Source organism: Sebastes fasciatus, chromosome 8, assembly GCF_043250625.1.
Source record: "Sebastes fasciatus isolate fSebFas1 chromosome 8, fSebFas1.pri, whole genome shotgun sequence".
Lineage (NCBI taxonomy): Eukaryota > Metazoa > Chordata > Actinopteri > Perciformes > Sebastidae > Sebastes > Sebastes fasciatus.
The window spans coordinates 31,297,398-31,315,880 of record NC_133802.1 but is presented as its reverse complement, the minus strand read 5'-3'; the positions used below and the strand labels follow the sequence as shown (position 1 = coordinate 31,315,880).

Sequence of the window (18,483 nt, the reverse complement as noted above, 5' to 3'; positions counted from 1 at the left end):
AAGAACTTCTGGTGCCTGTCTCGTTCTGTGTTTTGGTTCTGATGTTTTTATGTTTAAACTAAAATGTCTTGTGTCTGACATGCTGTTTTAAAGGCTCTGAGCTGAATGACTATTTTAGAAATGCCTCTGGATGTGCCAACAGATCCAACAGTGCCTCCCTCAGTACAGACACCAGTAATGCCTTTTTAATGAAATAACATCCGGCTTTCTGGCCCGTGCACGTTCTCTTTGTTTATAACTGAATTCAAAGGCTAAAGGTCAAGAGGAACATGAGTTATTACGTGTGATTTATTTAGCATCAAACACAAAACACGGCATAAATTATTCTCCAGTAGAGCCCAAGTCATTGTTCTGCTGTCGAATGTTTGAATGTAAATAAATGTCCCTCTTTGTAGGATTAAGTTAAGCAGTTAAATAGCAGCTACAGGCGAGTACAGACTTTCCCCTGCTTGCACAGTTTAGGCTGGGACACATAGAGGATTAGTGGGCTGATCACAGTCTCATTTATTGGTCAATCCCAAAAATAAAGATGGGAAAATCTGCTAATCAGTCAGATTATCAGTCAGTCTCTGATCATCTGAGAGCTGCACCCATAGTCTGTATATAAAGATACAGTATATAACGTGTCTCCACTTCCTCCCACTGTACAAAAGTGAAGCCAAAATATCCTGCATACGGGATGTAGACGTCATTTGTTGCCAGATCTCGCGGGAGACACAAGCAACCAGGTCCACAGAAACAAGCAACCAGGTCCATAGAAACAAGCCCAAAAGAAGCAACTTTCCCCCCCAGAAAAAGCCCAAAACAGGCGACCTTAGCTACCTACCACAATATGAGGGTGAGGCTACTTAATCACTTCATATATACTGTCTGTGTGTGTAAATTTATTTTGGATTGCATGCATTTCATTGCATTTTTGCATACATTTTTAGCTCGTAACTTTACATTTTTCTTGTTCTTTCTTGTCCAACCAGTTCGGCATGATGTGCTCGTATATCACACTTACAAAAATCTGCCTTCGAATCGTCCCCCACTTGAAGGCGAATACAATTTCTCTTTTTCCCAGTCTTTGTTGTACTCTTATTTCGCCATATTTCGTCCACTAAGTACCCGGCCTTGTTAGCTAAACTACATCGACTCTGTGAAGATTTGTCTCACAACAACAACAACACTCTGAGTGGCGTCGGTGGCGGTGAGTGATTGACATGACTGATAAACTAGACCGGTATAGAAGAGAGAGACAGGAGCAAGCCGAAATAAGCAACTACACTTTAGAAACAAGCCCATAAAAACACAACCTTCGACTACCACTATTTGTAAGCGACTTTTCAGGAGTCCAAAGTCAATTATTATAAGCGGACTTGGCAACTCTGCTGGAGCCGCAGTACCGAGAACCCGCCCACACACCTGCCTGTGTCAATCATGAGCAGAACACGGCCGCACCTAGCTGCTACGTTAACATTACGGTAGCTGTTTTGCCACATTTATAATCAAACTGACACATGTTCTTATTAAACAGACTCGTGACAGTTATGGAAAGTTAAAGTTACGTCTCCTCTCGAGCCTCCGGCTGCGACTACTTCACTCAGAGCAGCTTTCAATCATGACGTCTCACCCCCTTTTTATAGCATTAAATAACTAATTAAAACCAAACTTATCAGAAAAATTAACACTTGAACAAACATCAGCGTTATAAGAAGTAGTTAAAATAACTGTAACCATCTTTGGGGAAAAATGTATTTGACTTTGACTTTTTAGTTTGTCCCATCTGCTAACATGGAGGGGGCGGGAACTATAACCTACACTGCAGCCAGCCACCAGGGGGCAATCCAGATGTTTTGGCTTCACTTACGGTGAGCTGTTGTCCATCTTTTATACAGTCTAGACTATCAGACTATCAGTATGCTCTGAATCCATGTGAGGTGAGGGGAAGTGCGTTCCTCATCACTCAACAGCTAGCTTACAATGCTGCCGTCTATCTCCCATCAGCTGACTATCAGCTGTTTCATTCATGCTTCAGTATCATATTTATGCACGGCCTGATCTGCTATCAGCTGCTATCATCCGAAGACACGAGCATCCGGGGTGATCTTTGTCACCATCACTCTGCTGATCCCCTCATGCTAATGCTGTTTGCTGCTGTTAGCTCCCTTGTCTTTACGTGTTGAAGCTTCTTGGTATTCTTCACTTTGGCAAAATCTAATGTAGTTTAATATGATGTCATTGTTAGGTTGTTGTTGTCGTGTGTGTTTACAGCTATGTTTGACTCCTGTGGTTCATGTGTTTGGTACGGTGGTAGACTAGAGGTGTCTGGAGAATTTTGGTTTCTGTTTGGTTTCTTTCTTTTCTTTTTTTCAGTCAAATATAACTGTATAATGCAAATTACATTAAGATACCACATGGAATTCGTAGGGAGGTTGTGGATGTTGGGCATTATATTTTCTTCAAAACATGCTTGCAAATTAGTAGTGCTAGTGCAGTGCCCGTCCGGAACGGGCCGATTGCTAGGCCTCGAGAAGCGGTTCTTGAGATATGCAACTAACAGAGTCAGACAGATTCCTTGCTTTATAGTCATATATTTAGGGCTGTCAATCGATTAAAATAGTTAATCGTGATTAGTTGCAAATTAACCACACATTTTTTTATCTTTTCAAAATGTACCTTAAAGGGAGATTTGTCAAGTATTTAATACTCTTATCAACATGGGACTGGACAAATATGCTGCTTTATGCAAACGTATGTATATATTTATTATTGGAAATCAATTAACAACAAAAAACAATGACAGATATTGTCCAGAAACCCTCACAGGTACTGCATTTAGCATAAAACAATATGCTCAAATCATAACATGGCAAACTGCAGCCCAACAGGCAACAACAGCTGTCAGTGTGTCAGTGTGCTGACTTGAGTATGACTTGCCCCAAAACTGCATGTGATTATCATAAAGTGGGCATGTCTGTAAAGGGGAGACTCGTGGGTACCCAGGGAACCCATTTTAATTCACATATCTGGAGGTCAGAGGTCAAGGTACCCCTTTGAAAATGGCCATGACAGTTTTTCCTCGCCAAAATGTAGCGTTAGTTTGGAGCGTTATTTAGCCTCTTTCCTGATAAGCTAGTGTGACATGGTTGGTACCGAAAAAAGAGGTTGTTTTCCGCACTTGACCTTTATCGGAATATCCAAACTGATTCCTCTTCCACCATCCACGGCTCAATCCCCACTAAGAATCACAACAATACCAGTCTGTGTATATATGTGTGTGTCTGTTAGTGTGTGTGTGCATGGACCATGTTACTGCCGCCGCTGGACACTTCCATCATTATGAATGGGCCTGTTAACAGGACAGACACCAAAGTGTGAAAGAATCTTCCCTCCTCTTTTTACTGCAGCCCCCAGCAGAGCTGCTCCGTCCACTTGACTGCCCAATAAAAACATGTAAAAGGCTGACACTGCACTTCATTTAACGCTGCATGCCCTTCACTCTGCCTCCTACTTAGACCATTGTCATCCGCAGGGACTTGGCTTTTGTTGAGAGGTTCATGTTGTCCATAAACTAAAACACCAGACAACAATAGGCGGCCAGCTGTTTCCTGGGCACGCAGTGTGTTTTGTGTCTGACAACAAGCAGGTGCTTTCTCATGATGTCATGTTGTCGGATGATAAAACGTGGCTCGAGTTTCCAGGTGACTAATGCCGTCCTCCTGTTGCTGAGGTCGAGCTAAATTCTGCAGCGGCTCGGTTTTCTTTTTTATTTGATGTTTTGGAAACTCTATAAGTTCAATTTTTGAATCCAAGATGCTCTCAAAATCAGCAAGTATACATTCTCGGGGTGGGAATCACCAGAAGCCCCACGATACGATATTATCACGATACTTAAGTCACGTAGTATTGTGATAAGATATATTGTGATTTATTATATTTTTTCAACTGCAAATTATGCAGTTTGTCAACATGTGTTTTATCTAATAAGATACAGTTTTCACTCTGTTCATCTCAGAGTTTTCATTCTCATATCTTGAGGTCAGAGGTCAAGGGACCCCTTTGAAAATGGCCATGCCAGTTTTTCCTCACCAAAATTTAGCATAATTTTGGAGCGTTATTTGGCGTTCTTCCCGACAAGCTAACATGACATGGTTGGTACCAATTGATTCCTTAGTTTTCTAGTTTCACATGATAACAGTATCTTCACTCTAGCTTTACACCAACCCGACATCAAAGAACTGGCAAGAACGGCAACGAAGGCCACCAGTTGCGTCGTAATATTTTGAGAATAAAGTCATAACTTTTTGAGGAACAAAAGGGCAGTTTCCCCAGCAGGTCCGTGTGGTTCTTTCTTCAGAATAAACACAGTTTCTTGCACAATCTTTTCAAAGTCCTGATACTGATGATAATGTGGTGCTGATGTGCCAAAAGATTATTTAGTTATTTGTGAAACCTAAACTAAAGTATAACGTCACAAGATGCTTCACGTTCGTCATTTTCACACAGCTGCTCTATTTCCCCTCTAAAATAACACGTATAATTACTACTTTATAATATCATGACTTTTCTTCTCATAATACTACGACTTTTTTCTCTTAAACTTATGACTTTATTCTGGTTATATTATGACTTTATTCTTGAAATCTCTGATTTGTTTTTTTCCTCAATGTGGCCCTGATACTCCGTCATGTGAATCTGACCTTAACCAAAACCTCAAATCTAAACTCTAAAATAGCTTGAAGTGAGTTTCAGTGAAATGACTTCATCACTTCATTAAAAAAAAACTCAAATTTTACAGGTGCGACACTGAATACAGTTCTCACCAGGACAGCAAAACGAGAGAGGACAAACCCACCAAATCACCCCGGTGTTGAGTGTGTAAATGGCTCAGTTGATTTGGCCCGGGTGAGGAGGATGTGCACTCTTTAGAGGATCATTCACAGTGAGGTGTCAGGTGTTAGAGGCCGGTTTTGTCCAACAATTCCCCGGGGCAGCGCTCACAGTGGGCCACGACCTCATCCCACATGCTAGCTGGCTTTTGACTCCTTTGAGGAGAGTCCTCAGAGAGGAAGCACAGGAAGCTGAGGAGCCACAAATGATCATTATTCAGACACAACTCAGTTGTTCTTGCTCATAAAGAAAAGCTATTTTATTAGGTAGAACATTTTGAAGAAGTTACTGTTCTTTCTATTGCGCTATTTTTGCGGTTTCTTTTTACTCTGCAGCTGTGAAGAGGTACACCACTGGTATCAGTAGCAGTGCGGACAAACACAGTCTGTTTGTTCTTTCTGTTTCAACTTCGATGCTTTCAAACTTCACCCCGCTTTTCTTTACCTTTCTGACTGCTCTTTTCCCCTCCTTTTGTTATGCGTCTTTCAGCCTTTGATTTACAGCAGGTCCGCAGGGGGAGAGGGGCATGTTTGCTCACTCTCTCACCAGAAGGGTCTGGCAAAAAGCTGGCCATCACAATGAGCAAATATGTTCATGCAAAGTCACCCCCGCTGGAGGGAATTGTGGGTTATTTGTTGGCGTATATGTCGTGAGAGATGGGGAGTTGGAGGTCGTGTTTACAACTGTTATATTTCTTTCACGTGTGCGTACTCACGGTGGTGACAGATGCCTTTCTCGCTGCTTGTACTGTAGCTTTTTGTCCTCGATGTTCACACTCACCCACCGTGTTTCTGTCCAGTCCCGGCAGGAGAGGGAGGCTCTGTCCAGTGTCATGAAGAAGAAGAAACATAACACACTGATGTACCGTTACGTCTTCAGAAATTGCACTGTGTTGTGTCAAAGTTGCGTCCAGCTATTGCGAGACATCCTGTTTTAGTCCATTAAGTACTTAAGTTTGGACCACACGGTTGTTGTGTTTCAATATATAACTATAACTTTCGTCATGACTTTTTGCAAGCCAAACATGTCCCAGTAGCTAAAGATGCAACACAAACAAATCTCAGTTGTGACATACTGTATATGTTCAGAAAAATTAATGCTTGAACATACATCAGCGTGATAAGAACTAGCTAAAATGACAAAAAAAATTGTTTGACGTGTACTTTGACTTTTTAATTTGGTGTCCCATCTGCTAACATGGAGGGGGCGGGATTTAAGACCTATATTGCAGCCAGCCACCAGGGGGCAATCCAGATGTTTTGGCTTCAATTTTGGAGAATTTTGTTGTCCATCTTTAAATACAGTCTGTGATCTCGACCAAGACTTCTAGGTGAAGGTGTAACTTTTTAACTGCCACTGCTGCTCACAACACTTCAGCAACATCTTGTGCTTTGCAATGTATGAATTCAAACCCAGTTTAGGGGGCAGAGGTCACAGGCTGGACAGGACGGTCGGACCGGTTCTATTGTCTACTGAAGCAGCAGCAGAGCAGGTCTGCTCCTGTCCAGTAGGTCGTCCAGGTCTCCTGAGACTGAACAAACCTACTGACCTAGCTATAAGAACAAATGCTTTTGTACACAACTCTTCTCTTGGTTTCCCTTCAACGACAAATGCACAAAACCAGACCTCATTAGCTGCAGCAATAGCAGATAACATGAGATCAACACCGAGTTATATTTCCTTTACTTAGATCTGTTGGATCCATTAAACTGGGCTCTACTCAGGTGAATTCAAAGATATAGATTACACCTACTCACACCAGCATGAAATGAAAGTGTTATTATACGCCCGCGACAACGTTGTCGGGGGTATATAGCGCTCCGCGTGTCCGTCCTTCCGTCCGTCCGTCCGTCCGTTCGCGTGTCACACTTTCGTTTCCGGAGCAACACTCAGAAACTATTTAACTTAGGAACTTCAAATTTGGTTTTATGGTTGACAGTGTGGTCTAGTTGGTGCCCATTAGTTAATTAGTTAATGTCTATTAATTCCATTAGTTCCAAAAGGGTAAAACCTTTGGCCCTACTTTAGTGGGGCTCAAACAGTGAGCGAGCGTATGTGAGGAGCCATGCTCACTTTTGCCTCGTTTGCTTGAGAAGTAGGGGGGCTAAGTAAACTTTGTTCGACTTCTTTACTGCCCAGTTTAGAAAGACGTGTCAGTAAGTAGGTGGATTGCACGCTCCAACAACCTTTGTTGGTGTCAAATGAGAGAAACGTGTCACCTTGCAGTGATGTGTGATTTCACACGCATGTATTGTTTCCAGCGTGCTAAGTAATCCATTAGAAGTGATGGAACTAAATAAGGCCATTAGATACATGCAAAATACAAGTGAGTAGATGCACATTTAAAAAAAAGATTCAGACTTCTGTACATTACATAGTCAAAGGTTAACCTTTTACAAAAACACACTTTTTACAGTTTTCAGTGAAAGAGTTGTCCCCTTCAAGCCTTTATGTGCCTTTTCCTCAGTATTTCCATGTTCCCTCCCTGTCTGCCCACAGAGGAAGTGACTTGTTGCCGCAGCACAAAAGCCCGCCACCTAATAAAGTTAGGGGGGGAAATAGGTAAAAGAAAGCAGAGGAGAAAGCAAAGAGGACGAGGGTGTGAAAACACTCTCGAGGAGGAACGGTTTTATGGCTCCATGTTAATTGAAGTGATTTAAAAAAGAATCCCATATTCCTGGAGGGCTGAAAGAGACAGGAGAGAGAGAGAGAGCTGAGGGGCAAAAGGAAGAGGGATGTGCTGCTGTAAAACAGCTGCTCCTCACTTTTACCCAGCGGAGCTCTGAAAACAAAGACAGTGGAAAAGTCATGACATGCATGTGATACTGAAAAGCAGAAGTAGAACAAAAGTAGAACATCCTCACAGGAAGAGATAAGATAAAACATTATGTAAATATTCAACTGGACGCTATAATGTGTTTTCTCTTGTACTTTACCTTTTGATAAAGCAACTAAAGAATGCAGGCTGTTCTCATAAACCGTTCGTAGCTATACCTATAAAAAAAGTAATGCACTGTAATTCGTATATATCCCATGAAATCATTTCGTATGTAATCCACGTAATAGTAAACCAGGAAGTATAAAAGGGAGGGTAGGGAGGAGGTCTGGTTGGACTTTCACCCAGGAGACCGGTGTTCGTACCCCGTGTGAAACCAGAAGTCAATGTTGGTTTATTTTTCACATAACTTCCGTACTTAAGTTACGCAACTTCGGTAGTTATTTTAACTTAAACCGTGATCGTTTCCTAACACTAACTAAGTTCAGTGGAAACCGCTTATAGTGATCGAAAAGCTTGGGACAGAATCATTCCAAATGCTGTTTAAATAATTTGCTTATAGTAATCAAGTAGTCCACTTACAGTGTTCATTTTGGGTCTTTTCATACATGACAACATATGGAAAAACATTTTAAAAGTACGTTAGACTTACGTTAGTTTAATTTTTGTTTTGTTTTTTACTTTACTCCCATGATACTTTGCCTCGTGGACCGTCTGCTTTCCGGCTGGAAACCTGAGGCTGATGGTGCGTGCGCATTGATATCATGACGGAAAGATGAGTCATTTCCTCTGAATGAAAAACCAATACACACAGGGAAAGCACCTGTGGTTGCAGCCGCCCTCATCAAGTGGATTTGTATGCCCCCAAAGTGAAACTTTTCCGACCGGCTCCTCGGCACCGCAGCGCCGGCAACACGCAGACTGGCGCCTCCCTCCACGACGCTACCGGGAGAGAGAACGAAGAGCCCCGGCAAAGCAGCACCGTTCTGCATGCCCTGAAGCTGCAGAGCCCGGCCAAAAATGATAATTCCTCAACCTCGGTGAGGGAAAAGGCAGAAGAGGCGAGCCAGTAAATAGCAAAGTTGTCCGTTTCATTACTTTGTATTCATGTAATAAATGTCTACCACCGCCTGCTGGTGTGGAGAGTTATTTCAAGTCACCCAGGCGCAGAACGTACGTGGTTGTTGGCCGTCGGCTGTAGTCTTTGCGGTGTGTTCGAGTGCAACTTTTTTGGCCAGGACTAGTGGCCTTCGTCGCCACTAGTTCTTTGATGTCGGGTTGGTGCGTCTGGGCCTTAAACCTAACCAAGTCAATCTTTTTCCGAGACCTAAATAGTTTTATCTTTGAAAAGACTGGAGCGGAAATTTCGTGTCACGTGTTGCTGGACATTTGTAGGAAAACACACAAGAAATTAGGAATAACGAACCGTTGTATGAGGATACGCTGCAGGCAGGATGGTAATAATCAGCCTGAAGCTGATTTCACTCATTTGTGAAGATCTTTCCAACTGCCAAAAAAAAAGCACTTACAGCGGTCAACGCGTAAGTGCTTCTGCATCAACAGAAGTGCCAGAGGGGATCAAAGCTGTTTGTTTTCTGTAACTGTCATTTGAAAGTCTCTCTTCAGCCCCACAGCTCAGCCATTTTTAAGCCAGCCTAGACTGCTATCTCTGGGTTTTGTTCCAGGAGCCTCCCGCTGGAAGCAAAGCCCTAAGACAAAGCCCTGTTTACACTAATGGCCCACTAGGCCTTTTGCCACAGAAACAAATAACAGTGGGGGGAAGTCAATAGAATTTAACATTTTGACATTTTTCCTCCAGCTCTCAAAACCAATATTGACCCAGCTCCCCTGCATGGCTGTCTTTAGTCCAGGACCTTGGCATACAAATCAAGCCAATGCAGCCAGAACCGCAGGCAGCCAGTCGAGGGGTGAGGCCAACAATAGCCTGCCCAGGATGGGGCTCTCCCACTGGGCAGGCAGAGTGGCCACTGTCCCTGGTCTCAAGCTGGTCCACAGAGGCCTGATGTATGAAAGAGCTCATGCTACCCCACCCGCTTTAATGATTCCATCTGAGAGGGCCAATTGTGTCTGTACTCCAGACCCTGCTGGTGAGTGAGGTGGACAAGTACAAGGGACAGTGGGGGCGCTCACATGTGCAGAACAACCCCATAGCGGGCCAGCACTTCTCAAAGGCCAGATTACAATCAATTAGAGCCTAATGAGCGGGAAGCTGGACATGTAACCTGTTGCAGCAGGGTAGTTGTTTAGAAAGCTCCCAGTTGGCGGACACATCAATAACCTCTGACTGAAAGCAAGACGCAGCGGGACGCGCCCTGAGTGCGTGGCCGTCTATATCCTGAGTCCAGCCTCTGTTGCTCTAAAACATACTTTGTATTGTGCATTTTTTTTTTACTTCCATGGATTCTTCTTTTAGTCATTTGGCCCTGATAATAAGGCGTATGGTAGCAGGTGGGTGACCCTTGAGCTCACGCAGAGAGAGCAAACAAAAACCTTCACAGGCCTTCATAAACATGGAAATCAACAGGTTGTATTCTCCCTTCTAGCGTGTGTGTGTGTGTGTGTGAGAATGCCTGCGTCCTTGCATATGTGCCTATGGCTGTAAGAAAGAAATCTCTAAAGTTGGTTTACGGTCGGCGTAGTGAAGCCGGCGCCAGAAAATAACGTTATCACGGCTTTCGCGTGGTGCGCGAAGGCTCCGCAAGTTGTCGCGGTGGTTTGTCGTGCACCTCTGAATTGCACTTTAAATTTCAACATGGACGCCTTCGAGGGAAGACTGGCCGAGCAGGTTGGCCTGTACAGACATCTCTACAACTGTTCATTGAGAGACCACAGGGACAGTCACATGATATTAAATTCTTGGAAAGAAATAGGCAACACACTGGAGAAAGAAGAGGCTTTTCCACACAGGCTGTGAAAGAATATGAGAGATTGTTTTGTAAAAGCTAAAAAAGAAAAAAGATCTCATGGAAAGAGTGGCGACCCGAGGGGAAGCACCAAGAGACGGAAAGTAATTTTGACAGTAATAATTACAGTACACAAATGCAATGTTTTTGTGGTACGTACGTCGGTGTTTAGTGTTTACTACTGTTGCCAGGCAACTTACTTTCATTTCCGGTGTCACTCGTTGACTTCCTGCTTATTCACAGAATATTTTGTTTGTACGCCTCCTGGCGTTTCGGAGCATATTGCAACGCTCAACGCACTACCTAACTACGCGTTGATGTAGTGTGAGCGCTATCTAGATAGATTGATAGACAGAGAGATACTTAGTTTCCAACAGTCAAGTACTCAGGTGAGTATGTAAATAATGTAAACTACACAAACAATAACAAATATGAATACAAATAGCATCAGTGCTATGGCTAACATAGCCAGTAATCAGCAGCCAGCAGCCTAGTGGCCGCCATACTGAGAATGTGTGGCAGCAGAGAGGCATTATGTCTGCCTAATAGCCAGTTATACCCGCCTATCTACGGAGGCCCGCGTCACGGCGTCTCGCGCGAGTATAAACAAAGCTTACGAAAAGGGATACACTCCCAATTTTGGATGATATATAGCTCTTGCTTGTGGTTTGTGTGATTTGCAAGTCGCTTTGGGCAAAAGCATCTGCCAAATGTAAAACAAAGATGTTATCTTCCACCAGAGAAAGGGCAGAGAGTGTGAGCCCAGCAGGAGAGCTCGTCCTCAGGCCGCTCTTTACCTGTGGAGCCCCTCTTTCCGCGGAGACGGTTCTTTACAAGGCAGGTTGGCCAACAGCAGGGGAACAGGGGACGGTCACATAATAAGAGAAGGTGAAACAGCAGGAGAGTGAAAGAGTAAAAGCAACATTCTGGCCTGAGGTGAAATCAGGAGGGAGTTGAGTGGTGGGGGTATACTGTAAGTGAAAGCAAAGGTTTCAATGGTAGATTGTTTCTGCAAGTAGACAAACTGTGTGTTTGCCAGTAGGAATGACACAATATGATTATAACAACAACAACCATTTAAACACCTTCCCACCTTTGTGTTATGACTGTAAACATAACTAGATTACTTGTCAGTCTTTCATGCTCTTTGCTTGTGTACAAGCTCAAATTGTTCACCTGGTGCATCAGGAAAAAAACTGTTAAAATGAAACAAAATAACGCAAAAGGTTGAGTTGATAGAGGTGTGTTGCTCCAGCTACTGCTGAGATGATGAAATATGATCCAGGAAAGCCAGTTTGAGGTCCAGATCCTCTGTTGCTCAATTGCAAATAACAGTAATAATCCACAAATAAAACCAAGTACTTTATTCATTCATGGAACCGTGCAAGTCACTGCATGTTCTACAACACTGTCCTGCACATATTTCAGAATAAAAGCCTTGTGTTAACAAATGAAGGAATTCTGTCCACAGAAAAAAAAAACTGCTTGAGGGCTTTTATTTTAAAATTAAGGTAGGAAGTGTTGATTTAAAAATAAATCTTTACTTTTTTCATGTCTGTGACATATTCTACAGATGTCTAGACATTGAAACTGTAGTAATGTTGCTGGTATGATGTCAATATACTGACAAACTATCACTTTCACTGGCTGTTGTTGCTGTTGTTCGCTCACCCGTATGCACGCGCTACCTGTGTGAATGTGAACGAGCATCCGTCAACACAGTGAGGCGACACACATCAGCTAAAACCACAATATCACTCTATATTTCAGCTGCTTGGCAGTAATGTTAGCTGACCAGACGAAGGTCTCTCCATGAATCAATGCTGATCCTAGTGTTGGCTTTTCCAGCCTCAGCCTCCCGACCGTGGCCGGAGGAAACAGGGGAGACACTGGCACCCGGTCGGAGACGATAACGTTACTCTCTGCGGAGCCCCGTCACTTCACAAGACACAGGAAACCTCAGTTGGTCTGGAGGAGCTGCAGCATTTATTTCTGCACAAACGTCCACAAACGAGCTAAACTAACTCTTCTGCAGTGTGTAGTGTGCGCGCATGCACGTGTAGAGGTGGAATGAGAGAGCGAGAACGAGCGCGGTGTGTGATTGAAGGCAAGCAGTCAGAGGAGCAGAGTACAGCAGAGACTCCGGCCCTGGAGACCAGAGCTATAGTCTCCCCCGCGTCCTCTGACCGCGGTCAACACTGTTTAACAGACGGGCTTCACTGGATATAACTTTGCGGTTTTGGTGCTTCCGTGTAGTTTGTGTTGGAGTCTGAGTCTGAACAGCATAGCCACACGCGAGCGCGCATGGGACACCGACACGGATTGATTTATATGTGTAAGAAGTTACAAACAGTCCCTTTAAGCTGATTATTTGGAGTAACCGAGCTATGGGCTCATAAAGCTACTGAGAGCTGACAGAGACTGACTCAATCCTTTCAGCGGGACGATATTAAAAAGACCACCTCCTTAAATCTCCGTCTCCACATGCTCTCCGTCTCATGTTCTGATTGTTGTGGGAACGCTCGCAAGCCCCAACTGATCATTTGTAATATACAATGCTGTTAGTTTCCTCATGGCAAGCAGTCGGGTACCGCCGGTCACCACTGTGCTGAAACACTTTTAATCAACCAGAACCTACTGTGAGAGCCCGAGCCCCGCCCGGCTCCCCACCTGCCAAAACCGAGCCGTTCACCTCAGCAACCTCAAAGCGACAGCTAGTATTTAGTAATATGTTGTGGCCGTCCAGCAGCTTCCACTATAATGTACCCACTGACAGCACTAACCTCTCACAGCCCCGGTGCCCCCCTTCTAAGGTTATATTACAACACAGTGGGAGCTCTGAGAGAGCAGAGGAGGGGAAGGACTGATTGTTTGGAAGTTCTCAAGACAGGCTGGCATTTTCCCAGGCTGCAGTGGGGGTAGGCTCTCTCCCAGCATGCCATGCTCGGTGCAGCTTGATTAAAATTGAGAAGTACACAGAGTTGCTCAAGTATATGGTCTTTGTTGGCCCTTTTCTTCCAACTACCCATCAGCTTTCTGAGTCTAAAGTTGCCAAACTTGACCCCCTGAGACCCTTTCTGGGTTTTCCCAGTGTGATTATTCTTAGAGGCACAGTGTAGGCAACATTATCCAAAGCAGAACTGTGTTTGTGGGGAAACATTACACCACATGGTAGAACTGACGTTAAGGTAATTTGCTCCATGATGAAATAACGCAGAGTGAAAAAAGGCCATGATTGTGTAACAATAAAGTATTTTTGTCAGGATCTGACGGAGACAACACATACATGTATGAGTCGAGATTGCTGAAGAAGTGCAGACCAGAAGATTTTGCCCGTGTACATAGGCGTCGACCAGTATTACAACAGTCCACTGTGGTTTAACAATCACACAAGATTAGGTGAGAACTTGCAGTGAATCCAGAGAGAGAGAGAGAGAGAGAGAGAGTAATGACATCATTATCACCACCAGCGGTACGGCCAAAAGCTGGCAGGTGTTTCTTCCTCCTGGCTCTTCTTCGGCCTCGAAGGAAATCATTGACTCAGATTTTTTTATGTTTTAGCAGTAAGTCAGTGATTAGCATTATATCCTCATAAAGTCCTGGGTTTCAGCCCTCATTCTGGATAGTGTGTAATGATGTAGTGCAATGTCTGACGTGTGTATGATATACTGTATGTTCTCTATATATAATACAGTTTCAATTAATTTCAGTCATGCATGTGATACAAGTTAATCTATTGAAGGATTCTCTAAACTTTCAGTTTTATGAAACAAAGTTATTAAAAAAATAGACATTTTAAAGGTGCTATATTCGATATCCAGAGCATTAATATAACAACTATTAGCTATATAAAGATCCAGAGGAGTAATGTCTACCTGAGCAGAGAATGAAGTCACTCTGTTTCTGTGTGTGTTGTAATCCGAGTTTCTCTGTGCTTTGTTGACATCACCGTGCGTGCTTTTAGTGCATGTTCATGCATGTGAGTGTGCCCTACTGGCTAGCTCACGGCTGCCACTCTGCACTGCTCTCATACAGCGGATACAGCTGATAACGCCGCCCCAACCAACGCCATCGTCCGTGGCTTCACTTTTGTACAGTGGGAGGAAGTGGAGACGCGTTGTCCATCTATATATACAGTCTATGGTCCCGACAGTCGGTGATACTTCTGCAGTGTGAAAAGGGTTGTAGCTCTGAGAGGTTTTAGGAGCCGACAGCATTAGTAATGCTGACCTCTGACCGTTTGCTTTTGTTGTGCCTCATTAAGCAGGAGGAACACATCAGCAAATACTACTTATTACCCTTTCTGTTATGGCAACTACCAAGCAAATAAGCTCCGACTTGCCTCTTGTTACCTAAGCTCTCCGTTTGGCCTCTGGCATCATACAAGTGAAGAGTCTCTTTCCTTGGAGAGCTGCACTCCCCGAGACCCAGACGAGTGCTGGAGCACTTGTCAGGGACCCGCAGTATTGTAACGTGAATGGTTGCGGCCTCAATGCAAATTCTTCCACACTCTCAGGCGGCAAAGGCCAGCATTGACTGACTGGTTGTGTTAATTTAGCTGCCTTTCACTCCTACTTGATCCACAGTCTTCTGGACCTCAATGGGAAAAAAGAGTTAAAAACATCTGAAGTGTCAGCGCAAGAATGTGCCATTCAGCCCTCGAAGCGACGCACCATTTACAAATGTCAGGCCACAAACAACCAGCTGTGGCTAAACAAACCGGGGAGGTAGGCTCTACAGTTTACCTCGCTGTCGAGGCGCTGTTGTCAGCCATTGATAACCTTGCGCATTGAGTGGTTTCAGGGGAGAGTCGTTTTAACACGGTGGGTGATCCACATCGACAGGAAGCAAACAAGCTGCATGTGGCTGTTAAACCAGAAATAGGTCGCAGAGTGGCTGCGTCTTAACTGTACACAGAGAGGGACTTGTGCCCTCTCTCAGTCTCTCAGGCTGAGGTTACTCAGGGGGACGGCCCATGCATGCCCTCAGCAGCAAAACGCCCACTCTCACCAGCCGGCTGACTCAGATCCAGAGGGCAGCCAGGGATCAGCGCAGGCAAACAGGCATTTGACTCAGACTTGTGTTGTGTAGACTCCAGGCCTGAGGGTGTGCACGGCAGGGCTGCACACTCCAGCTGTGATTTACAGGCTGGTTTTGACAAGGTTGCAACCCGTGCAGTACGCCTTTTCCTTACTGGTGAGGAGACACCCTGAAAAAGTGAGTTCATGATCATGTTACAGCCCAAATCTAAAGATAACACTTTTACAAGGGGCGAGGTGCCACTTATGAGCCCATTACTTCATCTCTCTCTAAACTGGCTCCTGAAAAATGACATTAAAATAGTTTTAAACCCAGAGAAAATAAATATAGATAGATAATAGACCTTCATCACTGTGTGCTTCTCTGGCTGCTAATTGTCATGGCACAGCTAAAGGGCTTTTCAGACGGGGAGCGACACTCCTCATGTGAATAGACAGACAGACGAGCCTGTCTACAAGCGAGTAAACGCCAGGCGCTATGCATGGCAACCATTTAAACGGCCTCTGTATACTACTGTATCCCTGCCGGTACAACTGTGTGGTGTTTCATATAACCCTAATCACAGCTCGATTTGTTGACACATGTGGCAATCCTAGTCTTTGATGCTAACCACAGACTATTATTGTTGATAGCTAATGTTAGCTAACTTAGTATTGGCAGTAAACTATACATATCGTTACCTAATACATCCAGTCTTGTGCTGATGCTCTGTGATGTGTAGAAAAAAGTTTCATTCAACGAATCATTATTGCTCATGCATTAATATTTAAGAAGCATAACCCAGATGTTGTTGCTGTTCAAGATGAAGGTACTATACTTTATATACTGTTTAATTTAACAATTCATCATATATATAGAGGCACTTCATATGTTTTGTATGTAAAACATTAATCAACAACCAGTAACTAAAGTTTTGGAATGGAAACACAAGTACAAGTGCCTCAAATTTGAGCTCAAGTGCACCACTTGACTGAAAGTACTTTTCACCACTGCTGTTTGTATATAAGTAAAAATATTGTAAGGTCTGAAAATCACAATCCGCACTGTCAAACATGGATATACACTTGTAGATGCTTTGATTCTGTTTGTTTTTTGCCTCTTCTTGACTTTTTGACTTGTGTAATAGCTCTGGAAATATTTACTAGTCATAATTCTGTCAACCTCAAGTATGCTGCCACTTTTAAACGTCTGTTGGTGGGTCATGCGCTCTGCACATGTCACGCCAGGCCATAGCTGTTGTCGGCCTCAGACAGTGAGCAGTAGTAATAAATGGGAGGTCAGAGGGCTGTTTCATGCTATGTGACACGCTGGCTGAAGTGGCGACAGCACAGAAGCCTTGGTGTTGTATCACATGTGATGAGAGCGGTGGATGGACGGCTCTGTTTCCCATGCAGCAGCACCAGCACTCTGCAGAGTTGTGTGGAGGCATGCAGGAGGGTGAGTGACAGCGCCACGATGCGATTGGTCTCACCACTTCCTATTGTTCCCCTGTCGCTGATAACCCCCGGTGACCCGGGCCAAAGGAAGGAAGGCCATCGCTCGGTTTGTGGTGGTGGGCTTGTCAGCTCTTTGTCCTCAGATAACTTATTAACCCACCGAGTCCGCCGAGAGAAGAATGATTTCCCACATGGCTCGCCGTATGGTTAACCCAGAGTAAACAGCTTTTCAGGAGTCCGTCTGCAGAGAAACAGAGACGAGGAAGGAAGAGTATTATTTTGTCTCCGAGGAAAGTGAACACAAACCTGCCAGGATGAAAGAAGCCACAACTTTTCATTTGATTCAAGCCTCACTGAATTAAAGGTCCCATATCGTGCTCATTTTCAGGTTCATACTTGTATTTTGTGTTTCTACTAGAAGTTAAAAAAAACAACTTTATTTTCCTCGTACTGTTTGCCTGAATATGCCTGTATTTACCCTCTGTCTGAAACCGTTTTAGCTAATTTCAATGGAATTGCGTTGCTAGGCAACAGTTTTTGTCCATGTTTACTTCCTGTCAGCTGATGTCATTGACTTCGTCCGAAATCTCATACTATGCACTACATACTCAATATGCGTACTATTGTTCAACATACTTTTGTGTGGATAAACAGTAGTATGGATCTTTTCGGACACACTGAGCAGTAATTTACGTTGTCACTTCCTGAGAGCCTCCTTGCCCGTTGGAGACGTGTAACCATGGTAACCCGTGACCAACCTCATGTGACCCAAACAGCGGTTTGTGAGAATCAAAGTCTGAATTAATTAAAAAAATATATTACACCTAGCAAAGTGAAATCTTATACTTAGAGTTAAATTGACGTTACAGAGCTGTCCGTCAATGTCCATTATGAATGTTGTCGTTGTGGGATATTTATGCCACCATAGTGTCCAGCTTTGCATACTGTAATATCTCACTGGAAATAGTATGCAATTTGCATACTCTTGGTTCCATATTAAGGTTTTGGACAAACTAAAATATATCACATACGGTTTTCGTGAACTAAATAGCTCGTTAGTGTGTTTATGTTTAAAACTGTGAAATGGTCTAAATATTGTTGATTTGTGACATCACAAATGGACAGAAATCCTGACGGCTTGCAAACGCACAGTTTCTGAATACGGGCTGTGTGTATTTCTCTGTGGATTGAGCGTTTTTAATACTTTCACGGTATTTATATATCACTTAAACTTGCTTTATATAATATAAAAGACATGAAAAACTGACTTTTTTTTTACAATATGGGACCTTTAAACTGGACATGCCATGAACGCATAGTTGAACATTCAGATTCAGGTCTTCAAATTGCTTTTTTTGGAGAATTATTATTTAGTTTTTGTTTGTTTTGCAAGATGAGGATGTCCTAATTGAAAGGATTATTTCATACATCT

At 43.6% G+C, this 18,483-nt stretch overlaps 1 long non-coding RNA gene across 2 annotated transcripts in view; it reads left to right on the top strand.

Moving 5' to 3' along the window:
* LOC141773245 (uncharacterized) overlaps positions 1 to 4,427 on the top strand; it is a 237,809-nt gene extending 233,382 nt beyond the window's left edge. Inside the window, exon 3 of one of the 2 annotated variants that reach the window (XR_012595055.1) lies at positions 4,309 to 4,427. This is a non-coding gene — a long non-coding RNA (uncharacterized LOC141773245). The remainder of the gene's footprint in view (positions 1 to 4,308) is intronic. The other variant, XR_012595054.1, reaches the window with a different exon arrangement.
* The last annotated feature ends 14,056 nt before the right edge of the window (positions 4,428 to 18,483 follow it).